Source organism: Condylura cristata, unplaced genomic scaffold, assembly GCF_000260355.1.
Source record: "Condylura cristata isolate star-nosed mole 26May11 unplaced genomic scaffold, ConCri1.0 scaffold00003, whole genome shotgun sequence".
Taxonomy (NCBI): Eukaryota; Metazoa; Chordata; class Mammalia; order Eulipotyphla; family Talpidae; genus Condylura; species Condylura cristata.
This window is the reverse complement of record NW_004567104.1, coordinates 55,035,614-55,045,047: the sequence shown is the minus strand read 5'-3', so window position 1 is coordinate 55,045,047 and position 9,434 is coordinate 55,035,614.

Sequence of the window (9,434 nt, the reverse complement as noted above, 5' to 3'; positions counted from 1 at the left end):
TACCGGATGGTTTCACTCATAGCAGGAGTATAATGGACCAGGTGAGAAAAAAACAAAAATAATGAACAACCATATACCAGAGACATTTTGTGGGGGTGGAGTGGGGAATGGGATCAAAAACGGGGGCGGGGGGAAGGGAGGGAAATGCACGGGACTATGGTGGTGGCACACAGGTGATTTGGTGATGGGAAAACCATGGGGATTACAATCGAGATGGAAATAAAAATGTGCAAAATGATGTAAAAATAAACTTTTGTAATAATTAAGAATAAATAAATAATAAAAAAATGTTCAATAGGAAAAAAAATGTTACCTTTAGTTTGGATAAGCTCAGATTTCAGTTTCCTATTGAACTAAGTACAAAGCTTAAATGTGTGTGTCAGAGCTTAATTTTAGACTTACTATCTTATTACAGTTTTATATTCTTATCCCCATTTCATATAATCTATAACAAGGTTCTGCTCTCCTAATAAAAATCTCCAACAGTGTCCTTCATGACCCAATATTTCTAGATGTTTTCATTTCCTTTTCATTTTAGGATGATTTGCCAGTTAAAAAAAAAAAAAAAAAACTGCTAGAAGTTTAAAACACAAGCTTTTAAAAAAGTCTTTCCATTTATAACCATACAGATATTAAGACATGGACTGAACGATTAATTTCTAGATGTTTTCATTTCCTTTTCATTTTAGGATGATTTGCCAGTTAAAAAAAAAAAAAAAAAACTGCTAGAAGTTTAAAAAAAAAAAAAAAGATGCACAGTATCTGACCATGAACAAAAATGGGAACTTGAGAAATCACTTATTATCCTTGATTAACAAAATATATGTTAAACATGACTTTATCTTTGATGAGAGACAAATCTATGGGGGAAAACATCTACAAATTTATTTCTAAGTTGACATTTTTATTTTGTTTAGACAGTATATTATCTTAGAGAATAAATTCAGACCTTGCTAACAGATAAAACACACAAAAGAAATTCTGAAAGTATTTAAGTATTATTATCAAATGTGAAAAATATAAAGATAATAGTGATAACTAATGATACACAGTAGAAAAACATTTTTATAAATGGCTCTAAAATCTTTGTGATGACATGCAGAGTCAAAAACTGTAATGCAATAAGCTGTAAGGGTATTATAAATTCTTTCAAAAACTCAATAGTTATCTTGAATCAGTATATGTATTAAAATGAATAATTTGAAAATGAATTAAATTATTATGTTCATCTTAATATTTACCTTAATATTTATCTGTGACCCATTTCCAGCTCAGATATGATTTAAAAGAACCCCAAATCTTACCTTTGGGAAAGTTATACATCTCTCAGAAGACATGTCTCCATTTACTTACCAATTTGTAAATCTAGTTCTATAGGTTTTCTTAATCCGTCTTAGTTGTCTCTTATATCTTTGGCTCAATTCTCCAACAGATAGACTGCTTTATTTTGAGTATACTGTTTGACAATCTGAACATCAGTATTGTCCTAAAAATAGAAATGGGTAGCAATTATCTCCACATACTAGTAATATTAATATTATACATAATATATAAGAATATATAGCTGCTTCTCTCTAAATATTTGAGATGACTCTTCTTTGTGTGGTCCAAATAAGCCTTTAGAATTAGATACTTTCAGTCTATAAAATTAAAGTTTTGAGAACAAAGGAAATAATAATCTAAATATTAAATAAAATGATAACTTGTTGAAACTATAAAGTTTTTGAGAAAACTATCCCTTAAGTACATATATAGTTAGTAGTGTTTTTTATTTAATTCCTTCACTTTATTCCACATTCAGAAAAGTTGTTATATAAAAATGTTATGAAAGTATTAGCTCCTAAATTGAAAATACTAGAATGAATAAACTGGACAAATTTATTTTATGGCCTTTGGACTGAAGATGAACAAAATATTTTATTAAAAAGAAAAGATAGATAGGTCCCTCCCTGGTGGCACAGCGAGTTAAATAACAACATTAAGAAGCTAAAGCCACTTCAGCATGAGTTTGATTCCCGCCCACCCTGGAGGTGATCCACATGGTGTGGCAGACCTCTCCTGACCCACCCACGGCTCCCCTCAGCAGTATACTTCTGGTGAATCCTCTCATAGCCCCTGCGTCTCTAGTCTGTACCCCAGTTCTGTATGCGTAAACACATCTTAAAAAAAAAAGATAAGATAAATAATAAATTTTAAAATATGGCAGGCAGCACATATATTTTGAAATATAAAAAATGTATGTATCCAGCCCTAATTTTATAAAGTATAAGTCTATATAATCTCACATATTTAATGATTTATAATTTTAATTGCAAATTTAGTTATTTTGTTAATATTTAATTCCCATGATAAAATTTGTAGATAGCCAAAACTATCATATCTAATTAATTTTCAGAAAATATTCAATTAATTTTAATTTTGTTATGGTTTTACCTCCCTCTATTATTATACCAAACTAACCAATCTATAGTTTTCAGTAAAAGCAAAAATTACAATGAAACAGTAATTTGCTTTTATATTATTAAGTGGATATTAGGGTGGAGATCCATGTCTGCCATTTCCTATTAGATTTTATATTTTAGAATAATTACTTTCTGTGTACCAAATTTACTAAGAATTCATATATTTACCAATGGTTAATAATAAAACGTCATTCATTTGGAAATCAATTTAAATATCATAAATTGTAGACAAGAATGCAGTTTACCTTTTTCCTATGTATTGTCTACTTTTTCCAAAACCATTTATTGAAAAGACTATTATTTTCTCACTGACTAATCCTAGCTCCCTTGTTAAATAATAGTTTATTTCTAAAATTTTGAGTCTGGTCTATTGATTTATGTGTTAGATTTTATGCCAGTACCATAATATTTTGACTAGTATAGTTCTGTAGTATACTTTGAATTTGAAGTGTGATATTCTTTGTCTTTTTTTTTTTCTCAGAACTGTTTTTAATTTCTAGAGTCTTCTTGGTTTCATGTAAAATTTTCTGTGATAAATGTCATTTTAATTCTGACAGGGATCACATTATATATAAAGATGTACTGGGCATTGTATACATTTTAGCATTATCAGTTCTTCTTATGCATGTCCAAAGCATATTCCATTATAGCATTATCTATTTCTTACAACAACAAATTATATTTTATAGTGTACAATGAAAGTAAGAAATGAAGTATGCTTAATACAATTATCAAAAATTGTAAGCACTATGAAGGGAACATGACAACAATGAAAGTTAACTATGTAAAAAATGGTCATTTCAAAACTCTCATTAAGAACAATAATGCATATATGTTATATGATTTTGAGTGGTAGTAATGGCTTTAATCTTTCCATTTCTGTTAAAAAAGATGGAGAACAACCTCTTCAGTGGCCTCTTATTTGATGACACTGGACATAAGGTAATCAAGGAAAGAAAAGTTTAAAAAAAGATGAAAATAACATTAACATATGAAAAATGCTCAAGGAAAACTAACACTTTAGCTTCTAGGTCAAAATAAGACTCTGAAAACACATGTGACTGGATTATGTAGAGAAGTGTATGAGTATATCTTGTTATATCCATGTATATCATATAGCTCCCAATTATTTTGTGCTTTACATCTTACAGGAAAGATATTTGTAGGTAAAGATATTTTATTAAAAATAGGTATTAGATATTTAAATGGTACAGACCTATGCAGTTGTAGAAAGTGTGATTTCAGTGTTTGGAAGTTTGGATACATTAGTTTTTGCTACTCACTCACCATAGACTTTGGATAAATAACAGATGAATAAAGAACTATTTCTTCAACTCCCCTAAGTAATTAAATATATGATAATTGAGATCAATTTAACAATGGCTATCTATCTATCTATCTATCTATCTATCTATCTATCTATCTATCTATCTATCTATCTATTTATCTACCTATCTATTTTTCTATCTACCCATACCTTCCTATTTGCTTATTCATCCCATCATCTACTCTCCTATCATCAATATATAATACCACATGTCCTTACTTCCCTATGAACTTACATATTTATCTAAATATCTGTCCATTTACCTTTAGACTTTGACCCAAATATGCCTTGATACCCAGAGTCTAAATGTTATAGTATGGCTTCTCCAGGAAGCTAAGATTGAGATCAATTTTAATGCTTTCATATTAGGTATTCCTGAGAAGACACTGTAGCAAGTTTCAGCAGAGAGTGATTTCTGGAAAGGATACAAAACATGAGTGTAAGCTACAACTGGCTTTTCAAAGTATCCTAATATACAGTGAGGGAGTGAGGACTGTATATCCTGTTGCAGAATTCCATGTAAAATGGCTGCTGGGACATAAGGCAATTCTATAAGGAAACATATCTAAGATTTCTGAAGAAAGTTGATAACTGAGGATTATAAACCTATAACCTCCACAGTTTAGAAGAGTTTTCAGTTCAGAAGGAGGGAGTGCTGCATCTGGTCAGATAGCAAAGTAAGATAAAGTTAATGTTTGAAGTATCAAGCTTCTATCTACTCATTTCCTTGAATGTTCTGGATGTGAGTAGTAATAACTGGGATTTTCAAAATGCTTTTAACAAAATAACCCACTCCAGCAGTATATAATGATGTCACAAGTTTATTTCTAATTTTCATTTTGTTATGGTAGATTTCCTCAGAATTTATAAAGTTTATGAATCAGATCTTTCCAGTTATCTTCTTGAGAGATTCCTCTAGTCCTCTGAGGAAATAGTTTTCACAGACAAAACACATATTTTCATTAAATAATTATAACAGTGTAAATCCTTTTTATTACCCCAAATGTAATTCATAGATAATATAGTCTATCTGTAATATAATTTCAGAAGATCAATATATTTCCATAAATATGAGGAGAAATAAGAAGAAAGACATTACAAATAAAATAACTTAAATTTTAACATATAATCATTCAATTAGGGCAAAATTATAAAACAGATACATGCACTATAAATTGAACTGCTTCAACAGAGATTTATGCAAATAGTCTGTACAGGAAAAAATCAAATTCTACTACAGCAGTTGATATTGTTGTTGATGTACCAAAATTAAAGGCAAGTCTTTAATTCCTGGACAATGCACATTAAATTTTTCTACTCCACTAAAATTCACATGTCCTAAAAAAATATTTTATTGGCCCTCCCTGGTGGCGCAGCGGGTTAAAGCACAGCACTGAGAATCTGAGGCCACTTCCGCATGAGTTCGATTCCCGCCTGCCGCCTGCCCCGGAGGAGACCACATGGCGAGCCAGACCTCTCCTGACCCGCCCGCTGCTCCCCTCAGCAGTGTACTTCGTCAATCTGCCTGTTCTGCTCCCCACTCTGTCTCTGGTGAAGCCTCTCACCGTCCCTGAGCCTCTGGCCTGTACCCCAGTTCTGTATGAATAAATAAATAAATCTTTAAAAAAATATTTTATTAAGACTGAAATAAACTGAATTCATATTTAATATTTAAAGTTAAATTTATTATTCAATTATCATGATACCATCATTTTGAAAGAATGTTAGACAAAAAGCTTTTCTGGTTCACGCTTCAAAAATAAAAATGGAAAGAGAAAACAGTTACAAAGTTATTAAACAAATCACTTATTAAGTGAGGAATAATCCTCCTTGTGTGAGATTGTTTGAATTCCTTTCCATGCCATTAAATGCCAGTGCTCTCCAATCCCTAGGATATACAAAAATGTTTCCCATACTTGCTTAATGCTCCCTAGGATGAATGCTTCCAGTCAAGCAGTCCATCAGAATGTCTATATCACACCAGTCCTATAGAGCCTGGAAATATTGCTAAAGCACTGATTTTATCTCTGTTGTATACATGAAATTTCTTCCAACTCTCCACTTCATCTCAAAGTGCTGGGTACACCTACTGTGAACAACACTTTGTTAGGAAGTTTACAAAATATCTCATCTTCTGATTTCATTCTTAAAATATATGGGGTAAAGACAATTAAATATTGAGATTTTTGTAATACTAATGTTGCATATATAGATGAGAAATTAATTTTAACCCCCTAATTTTCTATTTGAGATCTCTACAATAAGGATGAAACCATTTCAACTGTCAATTCTAAAATTATTACCAAAGTCATTGGTTATTGTGAAAATAACATTTGTATACATTAGTTATATAACACTGTATATATACTACATCCTTCACTATATTATTATTGTAATCATTCAAGTAGGACAAAATTAGAAGACACTGTCTATGGTTTCTAACACTGTCTATGGTTCAAAAGTATAGGGTCACATTTTTTTTTAGAAGAATGTTATCATAACACATCCACCACCAAAGTACACATAACCATCATGATGCCTCCAAACTTTGTTTCACCACCTTCCACCACATTTCAAAGTATTTTTTCATTGATTTACCATTAAATTTTCATACTATATAAATTGCAGAAGTATAGCTCCATACCCAATATATGTTGGATTTGACACTATGTTCACTAGTGCCGATCACACTATCAAACTGACCAAATCGACCTCATCTTTACACTCCTCTCTCCATTACCTTCATTGTAATCATCATATTTTTAGCAAAGTATGAGTTTTTTTGTGTGTACTTGGGTAGATTTTTGCTTTGGTTATTGGTATTACATATATAAGAGAAGTAATTAGGCAGTTGCCCACACATGTGGTCAGGAAAGACTCACATTTGAAATAGTTGAATAATTCATTGTATGTGTATCCATATATGTGTATCACACAAATATTTTATCAGACCATTCAGTGCTATTTAATTAGCTTCCATGTGTTAGCAATTATTAATACTACTGTGATGAACATACAAGTGTACATATCTTTTTGAATTAATGTTTGCATATACTTCAAGACAATGATCGAACTGGTATTTCTATTTTTAGTGTTTTAAAGGAGTCACTATACTCTTTTCAACAGAAGCTTGCACCAATTTTTATTCTCTCCAATTGTGTGAAAGTTCATATTTCTCTTCATCACTACCAATATATGTTCATTTCAGTCTTTTTGAAATTAATCATACTCACAGGTTTGAGGTAGTACCTTATAGTATGCCACATCTATTCTGTTGAGTCATCTACTGACATATTTAGGTTGCTTCCAGATCTTGGTTATTATAAATAAGTTGCAGTGGACACAAAGATACCTGTATCTTATTTACATCCTTTTTATTTCCAAAAGAATATATGATATTCAGTAAAACTAATATTTCAAGTATGTACCATCTTAGTATAAATAGATATCATCATTACTGGTGAAAAGCTTATACAAAAATTTTTAAATAGAAAATATCCTCCAACGTGTCTTTGTTGAAAGCAAGGTGAAATATTAGCAAATTCCTTGCTTTAAGTAAAATGACCACAGAAATAAATCTTCCCATTTTAATTGATGTTTGCCTTTATGCAAGAAATTGTATATAATTGTTATCTTGTAAAGTTGTAGTAACCAAAAAAAAAAAATTAAAGTAAAGATAATTGTCAAATCAAGAATTATCCTCAGTGATTGTTCCCAAAACAATTACTGATTACATCTGGATTAATTGCCTCTTCTGATTTATTTGGATGTGTTTTTAATTTACATGTTTGTATTGAATCTCTTTAAGCTGCTACATCTTTTGAAATAAAACACATTATATGAAAGTGGGATCCGGTATTGTGTTTATAAGGACACAGGTTATAAAGAATACCTAGGAGAGTTTGAAGAAACAAGGGTTAACAAATAAAATGTTCAACATGAAGGTAGTTAAGAAAAGGAAACTAAACTGCAAATAACCAATTAGCACATGAAGGAAAAACAAAAAAAAAAAAGATAAGGACGGTAACTGACTAACTCTGTCAGTCCAAAGGAATAGTAAAGGTTTTAACAAATATATAGAAAAAGAGAAACAACAACTCAACTGATAATATTCAGTAAGAGACATGAAATTGAAAGGATTTCAAGGATTGAGTCTAAGGGTTTCAGCTTCATATTATTTTAAACAAGAATGAGAAAACATTTGAAATCACACAAACACACACAAACACACACATATACACACATTCAAAATAATTTAAAAGTAAAACTTTCCAGTTGAATTTCAGTTTCTTTCCATATGTATAATAAATTTCTACTTAGGAAGGGAGAAAAAGAGCAACAAAATAGTATCTTGAAGCACAAATTTACAGGATAGTCATCTTAATATTAATGGACAAAAGTTTTATTTTTTTACAAAATATTGCCACATTTAATTCACTTAAAGTTTAAATCAGCTGCAAAAGTTTATCAATGAAAACATATTCTAAGGTATTGCAATATTTTGAAGTTCTATAAATAAAACCTAATAATAAATGACATGTATTTTTAGCCTCTAATACATTCAAGTGAGTTATCATGGTAATAAGTTATAGGTTGAGTTTACTAATTGCTTCATTAATAAAGAAAATAGGACTTCATTAATAAAGAAAATGGGACATCATTTTAAATCTTAAATTTTCCTAGATCAAGCTCAAATAGAAAAAAATACTGCACAATTGCATAAATATAAATTAAGATACTAAATAGCAAAATGTCAGCAAACTTATTTGGTTTCTTATAAACTCTATGTAAAATTAACAGTGATCCAAACTAATATTTCACTTACTTTGTCTTGCAAAACAAATATTGAATGTGTGTATGTAGTTCAGTAGTGGTGAGGAATCTATAGGGCTCATTGAGAATCTGACTGTGATCATTTATTTTGTTATTTATTAAGATGCAGCATCATTTAAGAATGTTAAGTCTAAAGCAGTGAAGCTGAAATACTTTTACTAAACTTTAAAGACTTCCTTATTCAGTTGTCTGCCATTTTTTGCAAAAGAAATTTACATATGACCTTAAATAACTAATCGATTCATTCTAAAACCTTCATCAAATTTAAAGTACCCTGCTAAAGAAAATAAATGTAAGAACACGTGCATTTGCTTAAATATGTGACTATAGTAACTATTTTATAAATAGTACTAAACATGTGGTATACAAAGTGTGTGTTACATACCTGAGCTAATTTATTTTCATAAGCACACAATGAATCACAATGATCATGGGTATCAGGTAATGATAAGGTAACATTATAGGCATGCTCATTGTACAAATGTGGAGATTTATATGGGTGTGCTATGTAACTGAAATATCAAATGGAAAGGAAGAGAAGAAGGAAAGAAGCATAATGGTCTATGGTTGTAAAAGATGGGTGAGTTGGTGGTAGTTACACTATGGTAGTGCTATCTGACAGGGTTAACCCAGTATTACCTCAGCTAAAAATAAATAAAAAGAGACCCGCCCTGGTGGCACAGCGGGTTAAAGCACAGCACTGAGAAGCTAAAGCCACCTCCACATGAGTTCGATTCCCGCCTGCCCCGGAGGTGACCACATGGTGTGGCAGACCTCTCCTGACCCGCCCGCTGCTCCCCTCAGCAGTGTAC